The sequence below is a fragment of the Gorilla gorilla genome, chromosome 5 (assembly GCF_029281585.2).
Source record: "Gorilla gorilla gorilla isolate KB3781 chromosome 5, NHGRI_mGorGor1-v2.1_pri, whole genome shotgun sequence".
Taxonomy (NCBI): Eukaryota; Metazoa; Chordata; class Mammalia; order Primates; family Hominidae; genus Gorilla; species Gorilla gorilla.
In genome coordinates, this window is record NC_073229.2 from 191,566,045 (window position 1) to 191,589,957 (window position 23,913).

The 23,913-nt window shown below is 46.7% G+C and overlaps 1 long non-coding RNA gene across 3 annotated transcripts; it reads left to right on the forward strand.

Moving 5' to 3' along the window:
- Positions 1-10,952: 10,952 nt before the first annotated feature.
- LOC129534321 (uncharacterized) lies at positions 10,953-20,478 on the forward strand. 3 transcript variants are annotated; one of them, XR_008680872.2, is made up of 4 exons: positions 10,953-11,364; positions 14,775-14,905; positions 15,428-15,509; positions 20,208-20,478. It is a non-coding gene; the product is annotated as an uncharacterized lncRNA (long non-coding RNA). The 3 variants fall into 3 exon arrangements; XR_010134417.1 differs by lacking the exon at positions 20,208-20,478 and adding an exon at positions 16,497-17,063 and having other exon boundaries at positions 14,808-14,905; XR_008680873.2 differs by having other exon boundaries at positions 11,145-11,364; positions 14,808-14,905; positions 20,208-20,473.
- Positions 20,479-23,913: the final 3,435 nt, after the last annotated feature.

Sequence of the window (23,913 nt, forward strand, 5' to 3'; positions counted from 1 at the left end):
TGAAGTCTCTCCTGAAGGGAAGAGGGTCTCATGTGAGCCATGCTCACCTCCGAGCTGACCCTTCATCTCACCTCATCAGCATCTCTTAGACACGCAGTCTTGCCTCTTTGGGCCTCTGACACCCCTCGGGGCCTTAGATGGGGTTTTTGGGAAATTCAGGGTTCCTACCCTAAGTCCTCATCTGTGTCATTTTCAACACCACCCAGTACGCACACCCTCCGGCAAGCGGCCACACACACTGCCCCAGCTTCCTTCTCTCCCTAATGACCTTCCTCCAAAACCCTTTCATGCATCTCCTTGTGGAAAACATGGCCAGCCAGCACAAAGCACCTCAGAGCTCAGCAGAGCCTGGCACGAGCACCTGATATATAGCAAAAATGTTAACTTCAAGATACATATATGGTTCAACTTCACCAATAAATGTTATCATCAATAAATGTTAATTGACTAAGATGATATTTTGACTTTCAGAGACAATAAAAATTGGAATAATACACAAAGAAATTAGCATAACGTGGGCTTCTTCATACTAACCATGTTATCGATCAATCAACTTGGACCTTATTTTTATTTTTTGGCAACACTTTAGTTTACTTCATTTCTGGCCTGTCATTAATTCCCACGGATGACCTGTATTTTGATATTAGAAGACCTTCCTGATGTTTTATTGCACTGTCTGCTGCTCTTTCTCCCTTGGTTGCTTCAACTCACCAGCCCCATCCTCTATGACTCTCTCTCTGGCTCTGGGGGCTGTTTCCAGAGGCTGCTCTTCCCCTCCCCTTCACCAGCCTGTGTCTCCTAAGGAGCTTCCCTTTGTGCACAAATAAACCTGGTCTGTTTCCATCCTTCCCAGCCACACCCTCCCTGTCCCTCCAGCACTTCTACTGGGATTGAAGTTCTGAAACCATGGCTTCAGTTACATCTGCTTTTTCTCTCTTTTCCTCCCAGTTCCTCCCCTTTATCTATGTTAAAAGGGATTTTTTATAAATGAACAGTATATTTCACTCTCTGCCTTTTCTCTGTAGCAAAATAAAATGCTTCTCTTACAGGAGATAGCTGCCAGCACCCCCCAGTGTTCCTGTGACCAGGGCAGGTCTTAGGATGAGACCACAGGGCAGGTCGCCCACTGGTCTCATCATAAACAAAGGGACGCTCTTATCTTACCCGACCCCTGAGGCTGCCTTCCCGCAGCCTACACATTCCTGCAGACATGGAGTTGCCTGAGGGAAGAGAGTGCAATCTCTAGAAACCCAGAGCTGGCTTGGCTCTCAGAGCTGGTTTTGGCGTCATGAGCTCTGTGTGTGCACTGGAGCCATGGCCTGGCCCAGGGCTGACCTCCCAAAGGCCAAAGACGGGCACGTGTAAAGGATTTAAAAGGTGTCAATAGCCACTTCAGTCCTTAAAACTGACATCTGAGCTCTATCAGCTTGAGAAAAGAGGTGGTTCTGTAGATCTGCTCGAATCTGCAGGTCACTCATTGGACGTTAAAATGACAGATGCCCTGGGTGGTACAAAGCTCAGAGCACGCGTGTTCCGGAAGACCGAGACTTCACCAGCCACTAGATGGCACTGTTTTGCTACGGCTGAGTTCACCACAGGCGCCATGCGTTCTTCGTGCTGTAGAATCACGTTTTAAATCAGCAAACTTCCGGCTAAAAAGTCAAAGATTGATATAAGGGAAGTCTACTCAATGGTTTGCTTTTTTAAGGAATGTACTCATGTAAGCAAATTAATATCAATTTTCTTGACATTTACATCTGAAATCTTTGTTAATAAAAGCAACACCAAATAAATTCAAATGTATCTTATACCATTTTATCCGTATAAAGATGAAGAAGGTATCTATAGGGAGTAGAACGAGTTCTTGGCTACTTTAGGGAATTTCACACTTTGGAAATAAATGTACTCATGCTCTGTGTGTGTGTGTGTGTGTGTGTGTAAGGGAAGAACAATTTGTGTTAACACAACCATGGCTTGAGAAAGTGTTTTCTCTTAGCAAATGTTCCAAAGCATCTTAAATCTTGGCAGGAGCTGACCACTCCGCCTTCCCCTGGCTAGACAGGCCACCTCCTGAGCTGAGCGGGCATTCGGGGCTCTGGCTTCTTCCTCGGCCAAGGAGAACCCAGAGAGCCAATCAGAGAAAAAGCTTTGGGGCCAGTTGGCTGTGTCAGGCCCTCAGCCAAGACCCTTAGCTAATTTCCATTGCTTATCAGAGAGGGCAGACCCATTGAGGGGTCTGGAAAGCAATGCTGGCTGGAAATACTCCCATCCTCACACCATTTGTGAATCCTCCCAGCCTCCATGGCATGGTTGAAGCTGCTGGTGATGTCCTGGAATTCTGGGTCTTTCTCTCAGCCCACGTCTCCACCTGGGACATATGAGTGGCCTGACTACCCATCCAAGATCGTCGAGGGTCTGCAGGGCCCCTGAACAACAGCATCTGATTAGGCTAAGGCACCCTCATTTTGCACCAGAGTGAAGGAGAGCAGCAGCTCTGTGATTGATCACTGTCTTCCACTCTTTCTCTCAGGGCGACAACGCTACGTGAGCCCGAGTGCAGAGAATCTGGCCTGTTCCACTCTCATAGTCAGGGGGATCGTGTAGGTCCTGGTTCAGAACACACTCGTGTGCACTGTGCACACACACACATATGCACACACACATGCACACACACATCCTTTTTATTTTCCAAGTTCGTAGGTCCTTTCCCTTTCCCATGAGCCCTCTGCAGCCTGGGATACAGCACCCACTTCTACAGTCGTCCACACTATTTATTGAGCGTCTACCCTGGAGCAGGTATGCTTCCTAAGGTACTGGGGTACCGCACTGATAAAAGGGCCGGGGGTCTCCATTCTCACAGAAGCCTAGTTCTAGTGGAGGAAACAGACAGTGAACAACTAAGCAAAACAGAGAATTCAAATTCCCATGCAGAGAAGAAGTGCGATCCCAAAATTAGAGCAGCAGATGGAATGATAGGGAGTATGCGGCAGGTACACACGCTATCCACACCCCATCTACACACGGGTGACAGAGCAGCACCCGGGTTTGCAGAGAGCAGCTCGGCTGGACCCAGGCATCACCAGGTCTGCAGCTCAGCAGCTGTTTCTGCCAGCCCCGCAAACTGGAGGAAGTGGCTCTTTGGGTGGAAAAGATCCAGCTGCGTGCAGTGATTAGCCGAGGAAGCCGTGCTGTGATTGGACAGGTGACAGCCAAGTAGGACTGTGACTTGACAGCCAAGGAAGCCGGCCTTTGATTGGACAGCTGAGGGCCAAGTACCTCTTTGTCTCCTGTGCCTTGATGAGGGGCAGAAAGTGCTGATGCTGCTGGAATTTCCTGGACATTTTTTCTATCAATTATTTTTGTCTATGCAGACAAAGACACAGTGATAGTAAATTATGTCCAAAAATCTCCAAAGATTTCGTGCCTTTGCTCTCACAACCACAAACATCCATACAATTTGAACTCTGTCCTCAAGCGAGATAACGCCATCCCGGTTGACGTGACCTATTTGCCGTCCCTTCGCCCCAGCCGCTATTGCAGCGCGTGGCTTCTAAAATCTCAGCGAGTGTCAGCAGGTGAGACTGAGGCATTTTCCCCGTTTGTTTCCAGCTACGGTGCGATGACCGCCTCTTTTCAGTGGTCCTTGAGAAGCCACTGTGCCGCTTCTTCCCGCTCAGCGGGCGGTAAGGCCTGTATGTGCAGTGTGGGTCTCTCAGCAGCTGCTCCTGCTGGAAACTTCTCCACTGTCTTTGGAAAGGGTTTGCTGGAAAGCTGTAGACAGACAGACTGGAAAGGTACTTGATATGATGAAGGGAGAACATCTTTGCTTAAGTTTTGACTAAACATAACATGTATGAAAAATCGTATACATATGCATATGCATAAATGAATATAAATAGATACATGTATATATGGACATGCATATATATAAAATATAGGCTCATTGTGTGTGTGTGTAAATATATATCTAGGGAGAGAGAGAGACATCAAACTCTTCTCTAGATAATTAAATTTCTGAGAGGAAAGGGGCGTGTATCCTTTTTTTACTGGATGCACCTATAAACTATTCTGTATTTTGTTTTGTTTTGTCTTGTTTTTGAGACGGAGTCTCCCACTGTCTCCCAGGCTGGAGTGCAGTGGTGAGATCTCAGCTCACTGCAACCTCTGCCTCCAAGCTTCAAGAGATTCTCCTGCCTCAGCCTCCCGAGTAGCTTGGACTACAGGTGCCCGCCACCATGCTCAGCTAATCTTCCTGTATTTTTAGTAGAGTCAGGGTTTCACTATGTTGGCCAGGCTGGTCTTGAACTCCTGACCTCGTGATCTGCCCGCCTAGGCCTCCCAAAGTGCTAGGATTACAGGCCTGAGCCACCACGCCTGGCCTATTTCTGTATTTTTAAGAAGAACATCTAATTTAAGAAGAACAAAATTTTTAAGGAAAACTATACTTCTATAAAGGAATTTTCTAGAAAGAACTCTATCAGGTAAGCTAAGCCCCCACCTGCCCTCTGGGCTGCCCGTTCTTGTGGTTGAGCTGCTTCCCCAGGCGGCCCTCCAGAACTCCCACTGCAGTGGTTGTAAAGAAACTGTGAACCGGAGCGCTCAGGCACCAGACACTGCCACCTGAGACAACGGCAGTGGCAGGGAAGCCATTTCCACCGCCCTGGCTAACTCTCATCCCCTCTGGCCCCGCAAGCCTAATCAGGCTGCAATCCAGTGTGAGTCCCGGCTTGCCACCAGTCATTTAGGCCCCGGCTCACGTCCCCCTCGTGGCTGGCAACTCCTTTTCTCCTGACCGGTTTATGATGAGCTGTAAAGAAGCACACAGTGGGGTTGGGCCCTGGGATGAACCCTGGCAGACAGCTGGCTACATGGCAATCCTGCCTTCAAAAAGTATTTCCTGAATTCTGCACATTAGACAAGGGGAGACCTGTGACAAATGCCAGCCAGGGCCCTTTCCCTTGGCCTAAACGCCATGGCTCAGGGCCAGCCTGCATAGCAGGGAGTGTGCCTGGGCATGGTGTCCCAGATGGTCAGCCACCCTCCCTTGGGCAGGTAACTACACACCTACGTGTCCCACTCAGTGCTGCCCCTTTGCATTGGTGCCACCTGGCAGGGCCGGAAGGCCCAGACGGTGTGGGAAGAAACAGGTTGGCTCATGCTGGCACAGCCGAGGAGAAAATCAAGCTGATGATGTGTTTTGAGAACTGGAGAGGATTATGGAGAGAACTACAAGGTAAGAGTTCTGTGCTTACAGTGTGATACCACCAGGGGTCTGGGGTTGGTGGGCTGTGTGCGCTGTGTCCGGCATTCCCAAGGTAAGGACCCACGGACCTCTGTAGCAAGATCTTCCAATGTTCTCAAGCAGCCATGATTTGTCAACACACCCACCTGTGGCAACCGCCCTCAGAGTCTCAGACTGTGGGTCTGCACTCCGGACACGGGACCAGGGCCCTTCTCAGGAAAATGGGCTGTGTGCGGGCACTACAGGCAAAACTCTGTTTTTCCAAGGAATCCCCAATATTCTGTGTTTTTCTTACCCAGTGTGTTCAGTTAATGAATGATATTGAGCTGTGTATTTCCAGTGGCCCAAAAGCCATGATCAGTATCTACTCAAGTGGGCAACATGAGCTCTGTGTGGATAAACCTAATGAAAAGGGCTTAGCGGAGAGGATGGGCATGCCTGGCCTTCGCTTTCTAGTCCTCCTCTCCTCTGTCTCCCATCCCTCCCCAGCCCGGATGTTCAGAAGTTGTTTCTAAACCACTTTTCCCCACTGCCTTCACACTGTGTCTCTTATTTTTTAGGAACTGAGTATCTTGACTTATCTGCTCATCAGCTATTAGTTAACACTGACTGCATGTCATGCACTCGGCCAGACAGTCTCTAGAAGCTCACGCAACTGTTATCCTTGTGATCTATGAAGAAAAATATCACATAAAGTTAAAAAAAATAAATACGTAGAAGAAAGATTCCATGCTGCAGTAGAGGGTCTCTAAGTGCTCCCGTGCCCATGGGGTTCTGGTAAAATTTGCCCCATCCCTAGTGTTTTGAAGATGGAACAAGGCTTGTTCTGTGGGGCTGCCCCAGGCCCAGAAGTGAGCAGAAGCCAGAGAGCATTTTGCCCTGGGTTTTGCACTTCGTTTGCATTCAGCAAATATTTGCTGGATTTTAGTAGAATGTACAGAATCTGCCAAAATAAGAGAAGTATGAACCTTCCGAGAGGAGATTTAACATGCCATGAGCCCGACTCTAGGAAAGTGTTTACAAATGCCCTCATGTCAGGAAGACTCAATTTATCTTTCATATGTCTACAGATTTCTTTCCTTTTACCATCTGTGAGCCCTGAAAATCTGAGACAGGTCTCAGTTAACTTAGAAAGCTTATTTTGCCCAGGTTGAGGACGCACCCGTGACACAGCCTCAGGAGGTACTGATGACATGTGCCCAAGGTGGCCGGGGCACAGCTTAGTTTTCTACATTTTAGGGAGACGTGAGACATCAATCAATATATGCAAGAAGTACATTGGTTCAGTCTGGAAAGGGGGGACAACTTGAAGCTTCTCAGGAGAGAGATAAGTTTGTACCCCTTTTTGTTACCGACACAGTAAGTTCAAGTTAAGGGCTTGTTGATGGGCATTTCCAGTATCAACCTTGATCCAATCAGCTACCTGATTCAATATTGCTGTATTTCCTTAACAATGAAGCATGCATTTTTTCCCCTAATTTCATTCATAAGGAAAAAGTGCCTCAATTCTCTGACAGTTCCAAAGCACAATTCTTACTAAAAGAGGCAGATCGTGATCTGTTTGAGTTGTATATCCCCCCAGGCTAATTCACCTGGCGTAGGAGGTGCTCAGAGGCCACCAACATTGCCACAAGGTCCATCTTTGTGGATGGGGTAGGAACAGTGTGCAGAACAATGGGGCATTGTCTTGGACCCACCGCAAGGACACCCTCTGCAAATGGACTTGGTGAAAATTCCACCCTGGGCCCTGTGGCTATTCTCCTTTCTGTGTGAGGCCAGCAGGGATCAGCTTCCTTCTGTGACAGGAAAATAAAATCTCGGGAACCCATTCACTATGCCAAAAGGAAAAGTTAAGGCTGGAAGCTGAGTCATGCAAGAAACTGCCTTTCCTTTTGTTCCTAAGCAGATAGCCTCACATAGAAGGCCAGGTGTCTCCACAGGCAGCTGCTCTGTGGTCACCTTATCTTAGGTAAGTGCTGACTTACTGAGCATGACATGAATACATAACTGAGTGTTCCCCCTTCCCCTCCTTTTCACACACAACACGTGGATTCAGTAAGTCTAATCATACAAGAATGTGACCCTATGCTCCCTCTTTCCCTTCCTGCTCACTTTTCCTCTTTAAATATTGAAGGCCCAAAACGCTGTTAGAAAAAGCACAGATCTGGCCAATGCGGTGGCTCATGCCTGTAATCCCAGCACTTTGGAAGGCCGAGGCGGGCGGATCACCTGAGGTCGGGAGTTCGAGACCAGTCTCACCAACATGGAGAAACTCCGTCTCTACTAAAATACAAAATTAGCTGGGCGTGGTGGCGCATGCCTGTAATCCCAGCTACTCGGGAGGCTGAGGCAAGAGAATTACTTGAATCCGGGAGGAGGAGGACGCGGCGAGCTGAGATTGCGCCAGTGCACTCCAGCCTGGGCAAAAAGAGCAAAACTCCATCTCGAAAGAGAAAAAGAGAAAAAGAAAAAGCACAGATCACAGATGTTCCTGTGGTTTTGTGTTCCCTTTTCCCAGGCACATCCTCAAACTTGACAGAATAAACCTTTACACTGGTTGGGACCAGCCTCAGACACTTTCTGGTTTAGACTTCCTAAGAAACGGTACTGTTGGATCTCTGTGGAGTCATAGTTTGTTACACCAGTTCTTTCTTTCTTTGTTATTCACATACAGTGAGAGAGATGACTGAGTCCAGTTTGTTTTATATTTTTGAACTCTGAAATCATAATGTCAACTTCCTTGCAGTATAACTTTGACAAAGAGCAAATGTACATTATAAAAAAAGTTTTTCTTGCAATTGTGAGTTCTCAATCATGGGCCCATACTCAATATTCCCATCAAATACAACCTGCTCACACAGCCTGTTATCCTAGCCCTTAACTTTCATCTGAAGCCTCATTTTTGTCTCTTATCTGAAGCCAACTGCATTCCCATTGTCCTGGGGTCCTGTTGGCAGCCACTTCTCCTCCCATAACAATAAGATGCTGTGCAATTGTGTCCTTTGCTTTGCTCCCCTCATCACTGGTGGACTTGAGATTGTTAGCTGAAATTAAGACTGTTGAGGCAGAAATAATTTTATCAAAGTTTATTGAAAGCCAAATGTGAGGTTGGACCTGGGAAGACATACCCACGGAGTTGAGAGCATTCTGGAGTCTGTCACAAGGCCAAAGGTTTCTGTAGGAGAGTTTAAATGAGTAGTCTTTCTTTTGGAGGATGCAGCTCAGAGGTCACAATCATTACTACAGATTACCACCTGCAGGCTAACAAGGTCCACATGAAAACAAATCAGTAAAACTTCATGCTTCAGCTCATCTTAAAATCACAGTGCCCTCTCCAGCGTCAGCAGGTGATACATTGGTCTATACTATACAACAATCATTTGAGGAACTTATGATAAGACAGGGTGCTGTCCCCTGCGAGCTCTGGCCAGGTTTCAGCCAGCAAAGGGACCCACAAAGGGAGCCACTCCAGGTGACCTAGACTGAGCGGCCTCGGGGCTCTTTGACTCTCTAAGGACTGAGATATTCATAATTCTTTTTATATTATCCATGGAAACAGCAGGACAAAAAATGCACAGGGCCTCCTAGTGCCTGGGTGAATGTGCTCAGCCCTCTTTGAAGAGAAACCTCAAGGATACGGAAATGAAGGCTTTGAAAGACAGGGTTCTATTTAGATGAAGGGTGCCTATTCCTTAACAGCAAGTAATTCATATGCTATTGTAATGAATTTAGCATTTTCCCTTGAAAGCACACAGCATTTTCCCTCTCGTTAACAAATGTGCTCCTCCTTCCCCTCCCCCAGCCTCCACAAAGGATTTGAAGGCACCACCTGAGATCAGGGGCAGCCTGCAGGGGGTAGGAGCCGCTCTCAAGGCGGGTGGCCAGCTTTGCTGATCCTGAGACCTCATCCTCGGCTTTTGAGTATCTAATGTACAGTTACATCTGTACCTTGAAACATGAGATTGGGTTTTGAAGTCTCAAACTAATACACATCAATAAAAGGTCAGTGACGGGAACTGAAGAGGAAGTAAGGGCACTGGAATCCTCTCAAAGCAAATACCTTCCTGCGCACATGGACTTCCTTAAGAACATCGCTTATTACACAATCTCACAGTGAATTGTGGATTGCCTGGTACTGTTTTCTAGGTATTTCATGCAGTCTTGTTTTCCCAGCTGGACTCCACTGAAATTCAGACTAAATTCAACTAACCATCGTATGTCAGGCAGTCCTAATCTCTTTCACACATGACTACTTTTTTTATTCTCCAAGGATAAGGATCTGGCATCTTTGTTGATTTTTATGTTGCACTGCTCTGCTTGATTTCAAATATACACATATTTTTCGGTGGAAAATTCCATGAGTATTGCACCCTTCGTTTACGGTCCTACTCAACTGAATCAAAGAAAGAATATATTTTCTTATTCCTAGTAGCCCATTCTCACTCACATGGAACAAAATATAAGCAATGGGTTAAAAATCTAAACAGAGAGACTGATTTAAGTAATAATAAAACTCTGGTCTCCCGCACAGCTGGCTCTGCGTAAATTACTTTTTCTCTATTGCAATTCCCCTGTCTTGATAAATCAGCTCTGTCTAGGCAGTGGGCAAGGTGAACCGCTTGGGCAGTTACAAATGTGTGGGCTCATCCGGGATTGCCCTTGTGGCTGCCTGCCCATGGTTCAGTAGCCCCCTCTCCAGCGATGGCTCCAGAGGCCAGACCAAGCGGCCACGTAGTTCTCTCGGACTAGGGGCTAATTGTGGTATTCTCTCTGCTGGTGGGGCGCTGCCGACGCAATATGCATGGATTTAATTGCAATAGAATTACAGTCCTGGGGAGACATCTCTTAACTGTAACCCTATCACAGGGTGTCTGTCTGTAGCCCCATGGTGGGATATATGTCTGTAACCCCATTGCAGGATGTCTGGGTTGGTGAGTATCCTAGGCATTGCCAGTGCCTCCTTCCTTCTGCTGACTGGTTCTGTACCCTCTGGTGGGGTGTCTGTAGCCCCACTGAGGGATGTTGGCTTGTAGCTCCACCATGGGGTGTCTGTGTCTGTAACCCAATTCGGGGTGTCTGTCTCAGTTTGGCTCCTGGGGGTCTCAGTTGGCTCTTTCTATTTATTTTTTGAGACAGAGTCTCCCTCTGTCACCCAGGCTGGAGTGCAGTGGCACAATCTTGGCTCACTGCAACCTCTGCCTCCTGAGTTGGGTTCAAGTGATTCTGCTGCCTCAGCCTCCTGAGTAGCTGGCACTACAGGTGTGCACCAGCATGCCCGGCTAATTTTTGCATTTTTTGTAGAGATGGGGTTTTACCACACTGGCCAGGCTGGTCTCGAACTTCTGTCCTCAAGTGATCCTCTTGCCTTGGCCTCTTAAAGTGCTGGGATTACAGGCGCGAGCCACTGAGCCCAGCCTCAGTTGGCTCTTTCTAACTAGTAGAAAGAGTCTTGGTTTGGGAGACTTCTCCTCAATCAGGAAGATTTCGAGGAGATTTCTCAGATGGAGAATAGAAGGACAGTTTGGAAGGGACAATCTTGGAGTTCTTGGTTAGGGATCTGATTTGGAAGACGCTGTGTTCATCTTGTCTTTATGTGTGTTTGTATATGTGGAGGGGATCTCAGAGGGAATTGCTGATGGACGTTCAGCAGGCCTAACTCAGAGAACCCTCCTTATTTGTCTGGTCACATTCGGTGAGCCCTGAAAAATGCTCAGCAGGCTTGTCTCGGGGTGACTATGTGCTCTTCGCCTTGCCCAGAGACCCCATTGTGAATTACCCTTTGGAGGTCATCCCACCCCACCTGGGGTGGATCAAAGACAACAGAGACCAACGGGAGAAAGTTCGGGCTTTGCCAGGCTGATAGTGGGTGCTGAATGAGGTGATTCATGTCTGTTTCGTTATGTGTATTTCGCTGGGATGGAAAATGTTAATTGGGTTCCCCAGGCAGCCTGTTGGGCAGCATCTTGCAAATTAAGAATCTTTTCTGTGGTTCCATAACACAGAAAGGGGCGATTTTCTCTTGTAAAGTGGTTTGAACCCCACAGCCATGGCACTAGCGAGCAGGGTCATCAGAGCTGCTCCATTCTTCTGGAAGCTGCAGAGAAAGGGAGCCCGGAAACCTGGTATGCCGGCAAAAAGGGTAAGAAATTCTTACCAGCCAAGTTTCTGGTCTCTCTCTCTTCCTCTGTCTGTGTAAATGGTAATCGTCACTATTTGTCTCTCTGCAAGGGTTTGGTTAATAGACAAGGGATTTGTGAGACTACTCTTAGGTTATAGCAAATCTGGTGTACTTTGTGCTGAGAATTTGTCTTTCTGTGTTCTGTAATGGACAGAGGGATAGCACAGGCTAGAACGTGGGTTTGGGACCCCATAACCTGCATTACAAGCCAGCCCAGCAGACTGGTCAGTTACAAATTTTGCTGTGGGTTCCTGAAACCAATACCAGATGAAATATCTCTGTCTTGTTTTGTGTCCTTAAGAGCTTAACCTTGTGACCATGTGCAGACACTTTCTCTTGGATTCCACCATCTAGAGGACAGGAATTTTAGAGTTCATGTCATAGCCCTAAAAATTTTCTTGACCAGTTAAAAGCCTTGGCAAGCTTGAAATTGGCTTCTCTAGGACCCTTCTGGGAAAAGCAATAAAAACTGCTCAATGCCACAACACAGTAGCTAAGGCTTTGCCTTTTGATGATGGTGGCCTAGGTTCAATTCTTGGTTTCTGGAATTATTCCTTTCTGATTTGTTAGTTGTGTAACTTTGCCATTTATTGAGTTGTTTTTCCCCCCCGCCCAGGGAGTTTCTGATTTCTTCTCTTGAATTTTCCTTTCTCTGAACTACCTTGGGAAGATTCTAAATCTTGTAAAAAAGAAACTGCTTACCATGTCTTTGAAGCACCTGGGAGGTCACCTTTGGTAAAGTTCAAAAGCCGGAAATATTGGCCGCCTGGCTAAAGTCAGGTAATAAGAAATGTAAAAGGACTATTTTTAAGAGCGCTCTGGTTAAAAGTCAGCTTGACTAAAAGTGGATAAACAAGCTATAGGTATATTTAAAAGGCATTTATGTTGTTCCCTTCTTGGATCTTGTTTTTCTGGAAAAAAGGTTTTTTTCTTCTCAGTCGACTTAATTATTTTTCTCAGTTTTTTTGTCTTGCTAATCTTAATGCATACATGAGAGGTCCTCTTCTGGTAGCCTGGTACTCCTTGAAAAAAACGGGAGGCACCATAGACCCTGTTTTGGAAAAAAGCTCTGTTTTCCTCACGAAACCCTAGGAACTAAAAGCGGATAGATCCCTCTCAAAATCAAAAGCTCTGCTCTGTTTTGCATTGTGTTACCTGACAGTTTTGAGTTCTTGGGGTTTTAAGAAATTACTTCACATTACGAGAGAGCTTTGGTGTGTAATAACAAGGTAGGAAATACTTTAGGGGATGGCTAGCAGTAGTTATGGAGGGATACTTGACTGCACACTTGGATCAGAGAAGCAAATGCTCGTGGACACCTGGAAGACTTGGAAACGTCCCCACCCTCAGCTGAGAGATGAAGCTCCCGTGGGGGATGGGCTGATTGGCTTTGGGTGGCCTTGCCATGAAATGCGCGTAGAAGCATTGCACTGTCTCTTCTCCTGTAGGATTTTCCTCCTTTTGAGGATTCAGGATCCAGTATAAAATGGCACCCTTAACTTTGGGGATCTGTCTTTGCCTTCACCTGTTCCTGCTTATTTGGCCCAAGAATTGCACGCTTTCCTGACTCTGTTCCTTCAAGGGCTCCACCCTGAAGTCAGTAATCCAATTAAGAAAACTGGCAAATGAAAAACGTTACAAGTGCTAAATCTTCTGTATTTCTGTCTGCGTATTTATATGTGTTGTGTGTGTGATGTTTGTATGTAGAAGAGCTCTGATAATTGGCTTAGAAAAATAAGCAGGCAAATGAAATATTTTGACAGAAAAAATCTTTAATGCCTTTTTGTTCAAATGGCTTTAGTAATCTTTTGGAAATAAAGACAGTTTTAAAGATTACTGGTAAAATAACATGTCTTGAAAATGTAGGTATTTGGTCTAAATTAAGGTCAGATATCAGATTTGCTAAATGCTTTAAGGTCAAACTGTTTCCTTTGGAAAAATTGTTCAGTTTACCTACTTTGGAGGATTAGATGACAGAGGAGGCCTGGGGAGCTGTGGAGAGCCACGCCCCTGGCCATGCTGAAAAGAGTCAGAGCTCATCTTCACTTCTGTCTGATGTCCTGGGCTCCATCCAGTACATAATTAAAATCACTTACTCATCAGGGTTTTCACTAAAAATAAAAGCTGCTAAGAATTAACAGTGTAACATTGAGACCACTGGAGAAACAGCTTTATATACACGGTGTGTAGGGAATGTGTTTTTGATAAAAGATTATAAGAAGGTATGGGAATATGGCTTCTGTTAAAGGGAATGTAATTTTGTCTAGTTCAGAGGGTTTTAAAGATTGTGTTAACCTAAAGCAGTAATGGGACAAAACCGAAGGCTTACTCAGGGTGAAAGGGGTTTGTAAAGGGTTGATTTGTAAAAAAAAAAAAAATTCTGTGGGTATAAACAAGTTGGCTAAGATTTGAAAGAAATTATTTAGCTTTTCTCCATAAGTTAAAACACTAAAACCATACTGATAGAGGGCCAGCGTCTGGGCCCACGTGTCCGAATAATAGGGTTTGCTTAGAAAATTGATCTGCTGTTTGATGGAAAATCGCAAAGGGTTCTAAAAAGTTCATGAAAATCTTACCTTATGGTCAAACTAATTAAAACTGGACAGATATATAAAATGTTATTTAAAAACTAGCTTTAGCATTAAAGACGCACTAATGCAAACATGAAATTTGGTTTTCTCTTTTGAAGATGATTTTTATGTAAGATTAAAGGATAATGAAAGGGTTTTCTTTCCTCTTTTAGGTAAGTGGCAGGGAAAAAGGGGAGGAGAAAGACAGACTCAGTTGGCCTCATGCTATCTTCACTGGGTCTTGTTGGAAAGCTAAGTCTCCTCTATCAGAGTAAAGATTTTTCCTTTTTAAAATTTTTGGAGCTATCATTTTGGCCAAAGGGATGACTTGTGGTGACCTGGGATGCTATTTTGTGATATTCAGTGTTTTAAACCTTTGATATTTGACAAACGTTCCAAAACCAAATTATAAATTATGTCTCTTTTTAACCTTTTAGATATTAGGTTCTTTAAAGTCCAAAAATGACATTTGGCTTATTTGGTATAAAAATCATACAGAAAGCATTGTCAAATATGACATGGTGTTTGGCTTTCTTTGGGCTATATTTGTGCAAATATGTTATTGACACATATTTCAAAATTATGTAAAACACCTATAATTCTAATATGACTTAGTATATGTTATCAGTAATAATTATAATTATTATGTTAAATGACTGTGTGCCACAGAGGTAACAAATTTCCTTGCCAATTGTGTCTTTAACTGTGGCTGCCCTAAAATGTTTTGTCATCCACAGGCAATTGTTGTCTCATTTTGGTCCTCTTTTTTTCTTTTTTTTTGGAGATGGAGTTTCACTCTTGTACTCTTGTCGCCCAGGCTGGAGTGCAATGACACGATCTCGGCTGACTGCAACCTCTGCCTCCCGGGTTCAAGCGATTCTCCTGCCTCAGCCTCCTGAGCAGCTGGGATTACAGGTGTGTGCCACCATACTCGGCTAATTTTTGTATTATTAGTAGAGACGGGGTTTCACCATGGTGGCTAGGCTGGTCTCGAACTCCTCACCTCAGGTGATCCACTCACCTCGGTCCCCCAAAGTGCTGGGATTACAGGTGTGAGCCACTGTGCCCGGCCAGTCCTCTTTAAAAGATGGTTTTATAATCAGCTATAAAATTTAACAGGTGCTCTTCAATGCAGATTTCTGATTAATAACCTGGAGATTGTGACATTAGAATAGAGAAAAAAACTTTCAAATAGAAGAGTGAATAGTGTTTGGTTGTCTTTGGACTGTATCTGTATAGATATGTTATTAGTATGTGTTTCAAAATTATGGGAAACTCCTATAATTCTGATATAATTTAGTGTTATTAATAATTATAATTTTTATACAAAATTGTTGTATGCCACAGAAGTAAACAAAATTCCTAGTCAATTGTAGCTTTAATAGTGGCTATCTTAAGACTTCTATCATACACAGACATTTCGTCTTGCTTTGGCAGTTTATAATCAGGTATAAGTCTCTTGGGGAATCTGACCTCATACCTCATCTATGCAGTTCCTGTACAAGGTTCCTGACCTGTGGTAAGTAATGAATGTCACTTAGATAACCCCAAGTTACCTTTGGGCCTCAAGAGGAGAGGAATTTACCCAACTCATAGTTATTTGAGGGTACAAACCGATGGCTGGGCTCGGCTTTTAAAAAGTCATATGTGGGATTCCTCATGGAACAGAATTCCATCAAAGCCCATTAAAAAGAGCCTAAGTGAAAAATAATTATTCTTGCTGCAAATGATCAGGCCAAGTACAGGAAGACTAAAGTTGATTTTGTAAACAAATCCGTTCTATCATGATTTGTTTTTAATAAAAATGGGGACTGAAGAGAGAAAAATTATATTTCAAAAGAAAGCTATAGTACACCTGTTGTTAGCTGTTATTGAGTTTTTTTCTGCAGTTTGGATTAAATCCTAAATTCTTTGTGGGTTAGAAGTCCCCAAACTCATGCTTTCTAATCATTGCTTTTAAAACTGGGAATTGTACTGCTCATCCTAGGACTGGTTATTTACCTTATGGTACACTGTTCAGTTAAATACTGTACTGAAAGTATAGACGAGGGTACTAATGCTTTTGCCATGCAAGGTTTGGAAGCCCAGCCAGACCTGCATGCGTCGCCCAGACAGCAGCAAATTGGTTCACTCCTCTCACCTTGGGGTTCACTCCTCTCACCTTGGGGTTCACTCCCATTCCCACTACGCCCTCTGTCAGCAGGAAGACGCCAGAGCGATCCGCAGTCTTTTCCCATCTTCATAGGCTAACCTCAAGATTAAGGTGTTATAAAACACAAAGGGAGGGATTGAAACTACCTTTGCAAAATTATGACTGAGACAGTGAAAGAAATCTAACTTGATCGACTCCATCTTGCTTCTAACCTGCAAGCTGCCCTTGTCCATTCTTGGACCGAGGCTGAATTAACTTTGGGAGGAACTTAGTTTATAGTTTAAATCAAAGACGGTAACAGCCCTTTCCCAAAGCAGACCTCCTTCTTGCCTGAAGACTAAATTGCCTTTGTAGGGCTAACAATAACCACGAGATAAGAAATCATGGTTGAGGAGTCATGGAGCTGGAGAGTACAAGATTCTGACCCTCCCTAAGCTGCCCCTAAGATCAGTGCTTGAGATATTTGCAGACCCTGCAGTTGATGGATCAGCTGACACCACCCAGATGGATAAACTGGCTCATCTGACTTGTGGCCCCCATCCAGGATCTGACTCGGTGAAAGAAGACAGCTTTGACTCCCTGTGATTTCATCCCTGACCGATCAGCGCTCCCAGCTCACTGGCTTCCCCCGCACCCACCAAGTTTTCCTTAAAAATTCTGCTCACCAAATGCTCAGGAACATTGACTTGGGTAATAATACAATTCTGGTCGCTTGCAAAATTAAAAAAAAAATCTAAACAGTACAGCATGTTCTTTATATATTATCTGAAAGATAATTTTCAGAAAAAGGTAAAACAATGACTTGCACCAAGATATTAAAATACACAACTCTTAAAGATTTTATTTTACACATATGATAGAAGGGAACTAGGCAGATGTTAGAAATAGTTTAAAGGAAAAGTGAAAACAATACAAATTTATATGGAGTAAAGGAATTTTGAAATGAATTGCAAATGGAAAGAAAACTTATTTATTTATTTATTTTCAAATTTTTTACAGGAGAAAGAAGCCAGTAAAAATCACTACTAGACAGGGCAGAAGATAGATAGATAGATAGATAGATAGATAGATAGATAGATAGATAAATAGATCGATCGATCGATCTCTGTCTATATATCTCCATCAGTTACCTGCAATTTGCAAAGAATTGTAAAATAGTTCAAAGACAATGAACAACCCAGAAGTATGTGTTACAGTTTTCCATTGAAACACATTTTTTAAACATATCTAATAGGTATGTCTTAACTAACGAATTCACACCACTCTTCAGTGAAAGGACTATTTATTGATCATCTGCCTGTGTGTTGCAGGTTGCTGTCTACCTTTTTCAAATTTGAAGCAAAGATTTTCATTAAAAGATTTTCACTAGAATTAATTAAAAATCAAAGCCCAAATCAAAACAATACACAGCAAGCTGCGCTAATCACATGGATGACAACTTTTCCTGGAGATTACAACTCTCAGGGTGACATCCTTGTAGATTATTCTGTAACTCTGTTAAAATGAAAAACTGCCACCCTGTGGGAACAGAGCCGGGTGAGTCCTGGCTTCCACACAGTGCCACCCTGAGAAGGCGAGGTCTCCCCAGCGTCTGTCTGCAGTGCAGCCAGGGCAGAGGAATGAAGTGTCACAGCAGGAAGCAGATGGCTGCATTTGCAGATAATCAATCTAGAGACTTGCAGCCCTGAGTTTCAGGGGAACTTGTCTAAGTAGCATCCTGTCGCTGGAAGGCATCTAATGAACTAAGTTACTGGTGTTCTTGCTTGTCAGATAACCCTGGAACACTGTCTGGATTTTATAATCATTTTCTTGAGATTGACAAAGTCTAAATTCTTGCTGATCATTGACGAGTCTAAATTCTAAAGAATGCTACCCATGGATGGAACTTTTTGCTTAAACTTAAGAAAGGGAGGAGAAATAACAGCAGCGGTGCCCCGTGAAGGTTTCCCAAACATGGAGGAGTCCTGGTATAAACCATGCCTTGGGCCCACAGCAGAAGGAGCAGCACAGCACAGCTGGGATCCCGGGACTCTGAAGTCTCCTGGGACGTGACAGGAGCAGGCTCAGCCACTGTGCACAGCGTGTGTCCTTGAGCAGGCCACCTAAACTGCCTGGGTCTCCCATCCCTGCCATTCATGGTGTTGGGGCTTGCCCTGACTTTGTACCAAGATCAGAGAGGGGCTTATCGTAGGGAGAACCCAGGCAGCGGGAGGAGGCACTTCCAAGCCCCCAAGGGTAGGCGTGGCCTTCCCGGCCCCCAGGAGTGCAGGGATGCCAGAGGCTGCAGCGGCAGATTTGGGCGACTGCGGGTGTGCAGGGTGGGGGCTCCTTCCTGCGCCATGGAGCTGGAGGCCCCTGTCTGCAGCCCCAGTTCGGGCGGCTTCCGGGAGCTCAGCAGTGCCTAGGAGCATGCAGGGCTCCTGCCTGCCCCCACCCACCCAAGAGCAAAGGGAGGCTCAGATCTGCAGCCGCAACATGGGCGGCTGCAGCCCTGTCCAGGAGGGTGGGGCTCCTACCTGCCTGGATTAGGAGGTCAGGTCAGCAGCCCCAGTTTGGGCGGCACCCCGGAGTGCCACAGCACCCAGGAGCGCACGGCTCCTGCCTACCCTCAGCCCTCCAAGAGCACACAGAGGCTCGTGTCTACCGCCCCAACTTGGGCGGCTGCAGCCGCGCGGGAGAGATTGGCGGTGCTGCTGCCTGCTCCTGGCTCCCACCCACTCCGTGGAGCACACAGCCCCGACTGTGACCCCTTGCAGCCTGAGGCAGGGGCTCCTGATCCTTGCTGGGCTCAGGCCAGCGTCCAGGGCAGGGGCAACATTACCACGAGCTCCCCCTGTTGCCCCCGTACTCAGGGGTGGCCCAGGGCAGAGTGGATCGTGGGCCTCAGGCCCCGCCGTCAGGAATGGCAGGCTTGGTGGTCACCCCGACGCCAGGCGGACTCCAAGGATACGGTCTGGGCAGCCCCCACGCAGAGCCTCCTCCCGCGACCCAGGAACCCGGCACCCTCTGTGGGGTGGGCACAGTGGGTGCCCAGCTGGCCAGGTCCCCTGAGCAGGTGTCACTATCCCTTCCTGCCCCGGATCCCCGAAGTGCGGCCCAGCCCTCATCAGGCCCCTTTCTGCCGGAGGAGCTACTCCCCCACTGCACCGCTGCCCCGCCGGTGGGTGAACAGGACCCCGCCTAGCTCCATCCCGGCGGCCCCCAGGGCAGCGGGTGGAGGGAGGGGGCTGTCCACCTCCTCCCTGTACACGCCCCGCAGCAGTCTGCGTGAGGGCAGGGTCCAGGTCGCACCAGATGGCCCACTGCTGCCATCACAGGCACTAACAGGAATCAGCCTTCTGCATCCAGGCCTTGTGTTAATGTGTGAATGACAGAGCAAAAGACCCCAGTGTGTGAGGCAGGAATTTGGACATTAGAAGGAGGAGAAACAGGACGAAGCTTCCGGAAGGAATAACCATCCCAGCTGTATCACCACACACACCTAGAACCCTTTAGTCAGGAGGAGGGAGGACGGACCGAACGTGGAATACGTAGGATTTTTCCGTTAGCCTGAATGTACCACCAGATGGAAGGAGGGTCAAGAACATAAGTCTGTGCCTTGAGGACTAAACTCTGACCTTTTTCTTCTCCTGCCCAAATTCCTACCTAAGGGGCCTGGGGAGGTCACCCTACAAACCACAAAGCCTCATTGGAGGGGTCTTACTAACCCTGTGTAACTCGGCTCTTTCCAACCTTACTCTGGCGTAACTTCACATGACAGATAGGGAAGAAAATCCAAATATTTTAACCCTAAATATGTTTCTTGGCCATATCTTGAAATGTCCCTGCAAAGCTGTCTCTTGTGGGGAAAGTCTATATTCTGTAGAAAATCCTGTTCCCTTTCCAGGCCTTTTTCCTCATCCAGGAAATACTCCACTAAGTTTCCGGCACATTTTAAGTCTGATAAGAAACATTTACCATCGGTTCTCTCTAAGCCTGCTACCTGGAGGCTGCATCAGCATAGTAAGGACCTTGGTCTCCACAACCCCTTATCCTACCCAGACATTTCCTTTCTATTGGTTCCAGGTCTTTAGACGAACTTTTCAACCAACTGCCAATCAGAAAATCTGTGAATCTGCCTGTGATCTGGAAGCCCCTGCTTCCTGGTGTGCCACCTTTCCCGTCTGAACTGATGTATGGCTTAAATGTATTGATTGATGCCTTATGCCCTATAGAATGTATAAAACCTAGCTTTGCCCTGACCACCTGGGCCACACGTTCTCCGGATCTCCTGAGGACTGTGTCATGGGCCATGTTCACTCACGTTTGGCTCGAAATAAATCTCTCCAATATTTTACAGAGTTTGTTCTTTTTGTTGACAATCTTTTAAAATGTCTAATCAGGAGAAAATCCCACTCATACAGAGCACCCAGAGGTGTGCTGGCTGCCCACTGACTATTCCGGTCGACAGAGCCAGGTACAGGGGTCACAGTCACAGCAGCTCCCGTGGGCCGATGAGGAGGCACGGCTGGGGAGGAGGCTCTGTCTCTCCACACCCGATGGAGGCAGCTCTGCTCCTGAGCTCAGGGTGGACTTCACCTGGAGTTAGGAGTCGGGGGCCTGAGTCCTGCTTCCTCATTGCTCTGGTACCTGTAAAGATGAGCAGTCTCCGAGAGACGGGGCCTGACCCAGCGTGCACAAGCCTGGGAAGGAAAGGAGGGAAAGGACCTGCTTCCCTGGGACCAGAGCAAAGAGCAGAAAGAGAGTGATTGATGTCGCCTGGGTTAGAAGGAGGCAGTAGAGAGGAGCAGGTTAGCGTTAGGGGCTTGCCTGGGCAGTCACAAAGGGCCCCACAGGCAGATGAGCCTGTAAACCAAAAATACATTTCTAAGGCCCCCCAGCTGATACAGAATGGATGGGCTCCTGACTAAACTCCACCCTCAAGCCTAGAACCTTGGCCTTAAGTGAAAACAGCTGACCCGTTTGCCTTTTTGGCCCTCCCTGTATCCTGTCCTGTGCTCATAAAAAGACTTCAGCTGGCAGAGCAAAGAAGCTGCTGAGGCAAGCAGTCAGCGATGCAAGCTGCTGAGCGGTGGGGATGCGAGTGGCTGAGTGTCAGAGACTCCAGATAGACAGCGCTGACTTCAGATGGTGTCGTTTTCCATGGGGAGCCCGGCCGGGGAGGACGGTGCTTCAGGGCAAGATCACCTTCTTTCCACACCACCCCCTTTCCAGTTCTGCCTTTGTCATCATTCAAACAGTCTGTGTGACCTGATTCTTCCTGGACACTGAACAAGAACTTGGGTGGCAAAAAGGGCAGGTGCAGAAGGCTGTGACCTTGACCCTTTGCTGGGCTGTTAACACTTAGCTGTCCACGGACCGCACGCTGAGTGAAATGAGCCACTACAGTTCCTTCCCACAAAGGGGGTCAAGGTCAAAGGAAAAATCCTGTCTCACAATGCATTTCTGAATGCATTTCCTCCATGGCCAGGACACTCGTAAAATGTAACCTAAAAGACTGCTTCAGGCCATGACAGAAAGTGGGGTAAGACAGGCGTCATATACCTCTCCAGCATCAACATCAACACAGACCCCCCCACCCCCACCTCCAAGCGGCCTCTGGGCAGGTGTCCTTTGTTCTAACTTCTCGGCTCTCCACCAGGGCCAGCTGCAGGATTTAGGGGCCCAGGGCAAAACACAAATGCAGGGCTGCCCACACATTCCTCTCAGTCACACATCAGGCCCCTCCTGCTGCCTTGTCCTGGTCCCAGTGGGCCACCAGGTAAAAGTGTCACCCTTAAAAATGTTCAATTGATGCAAATTCACATTTAAAGTTTGTTTACTCTGTCCCGGCACAAAAGGGTTGTTTCCAAAGTTACACTGATTAGACAGAAGTGGACCTTTGTCCCAGCTGAGGCCCTCCCATGGGTACCCACCCCCCTGAATGGCTGATGCAAGAGGGCAACAGTGTTGACTGAATTCAGGCAGTTTCAGGCCACAGCCAACTGGGGAGACAGCAATGAGTGATGAACGGTCGGGGTCCTCTATGCCGCGCCATGAAACCTGAACTAACTGGACAAGTTTATCCAGAGCTGGACACAACCCTTTGGGGGCCATGTGGCATGGTGGTTACCATTGGCCTAGCGGTCAGGCCCAGCTTCAGCCTGTGGCTTCCCTGGCTACTGGCTGTGGGAACTGGGACCGGACACGGAGGCTGACTAAGGTTTTCACCTCAAACACGCTTATGGTTGTGTGTACCAAGAGGGTGACGTAAACCAGACAGCAAGTACCTGGTGCACAGCGAGCGATTAATAAAAGGTGTGTGTGTGTGTGTGATCCATATATGTACACATACACTTATTTTAATTTAGGAAAAAGTGCTTTCTTCCTCTCTCCTCTCTCTCTCTCTCTCGCTCTCTCTTCTCTCTCTCATTCTCTTCTTTCCTTCACAGGGTCTCCCTGTGTCAGACAGGCTGGAATGCAGTGGTGCAATCATGGCTCACTGCAGCCTCAACCTCCTGGGCTCAAGAGATCCTCTGACCTCAGCCTCCCAAGTAGCTTGGACTACAGGCATGCAACACTATATCTGGCTTTATTATTATTATTACTATTTTGTAGAAATAGGTCCTCACTATGCTGCCTAGGCAAGTCTCCAACTCCTGAGCTAAAGTGAGCTTCACTCCTTGGCCTCCCAAAGTGCTGGATTGACAGGCAGGAACCACTGTGCCCAGTCCCCACACACATTTTTTAGTCATCACTGATGGAGTTTGGTCCTGGGTGTGTTGCTGGGCCTGATGAGAACTTCCTCAACAGGTTCCTGATGCGAAACCCCGTGTTTCCCCCTTGAAAGGGGGCAACCAGCTTCTGGGTTACTCTAAGCTCTGAGACAGACCTCTGCTTTTCTTCCCTTCTGCTATCACCTTGTTGAAGAGAGTCCTGCTCTGAGGGCTGCCAGAGGTGCCTGGGCCTGCGGAGATGCTTTTTCTTGGAAGCAAAGGCTGTGTGCAGCCATTCTGGCTCACTGCAACCTCCACCTCCCGGGTTCAAGTGATTCTCTTGCCTCAGCTCCAAAGTAGCTGAAATTACAGGCACCTGCCACCAAACCCCGCTAACTTTTTGTTGTATTTTTAGTAGGGATCGGTTTCCCCGTGTTGGCCAGGCTGGTCTCAAACTCCTGACCTCAGGTGATCCACGCGCCTTGGCCTCCCAAAGTGCTGGGATTATAGGCGTGAGCCACTGCGCCTAGCTGGAAAATAGGAATTTTTTGTTAATCCCAGCTCCACCTCATCCCCAGGGCAGGATGGTAGAAATCGGCATAAAAACCAGAGACCCAAACATTCCAACACATTTGTTCATTAAAAGACAAACTGAAAACCAAAATGAGGTGCTCGTGTTGCTAAGATGAAGCCCGGCTACCCACATTATTTTTCTTCATGCTGTAATCCTTCAGGAACAGATCCAGGGCATCTGTCAAGAAACATTAAAACACAGCAGGTTTGAGGAACTTATGACTGCTTCATTGTTTTCATTAAAGTGTTTATCTTCCAACAGCCACACTGATACATTGGGTGTCTAGAGAAAGGGGAAAGGTGTTTCTGCCATGCTGATGAAAAAGCCAAACTCTGTAAAATATTTTAAAAGGTTTATTCTTAGCCAGCATGAATGACTGTGGCCTGGATACAGTCTCAAGAGGTCCTGAGAAAGTGTGCCCAAGGTGGTCAGGTGGCAGTTTGGTTTTATACATTTAGAGAGGCAGAAGTTACAAGCAAGGACATAACATAAGTCAATACAT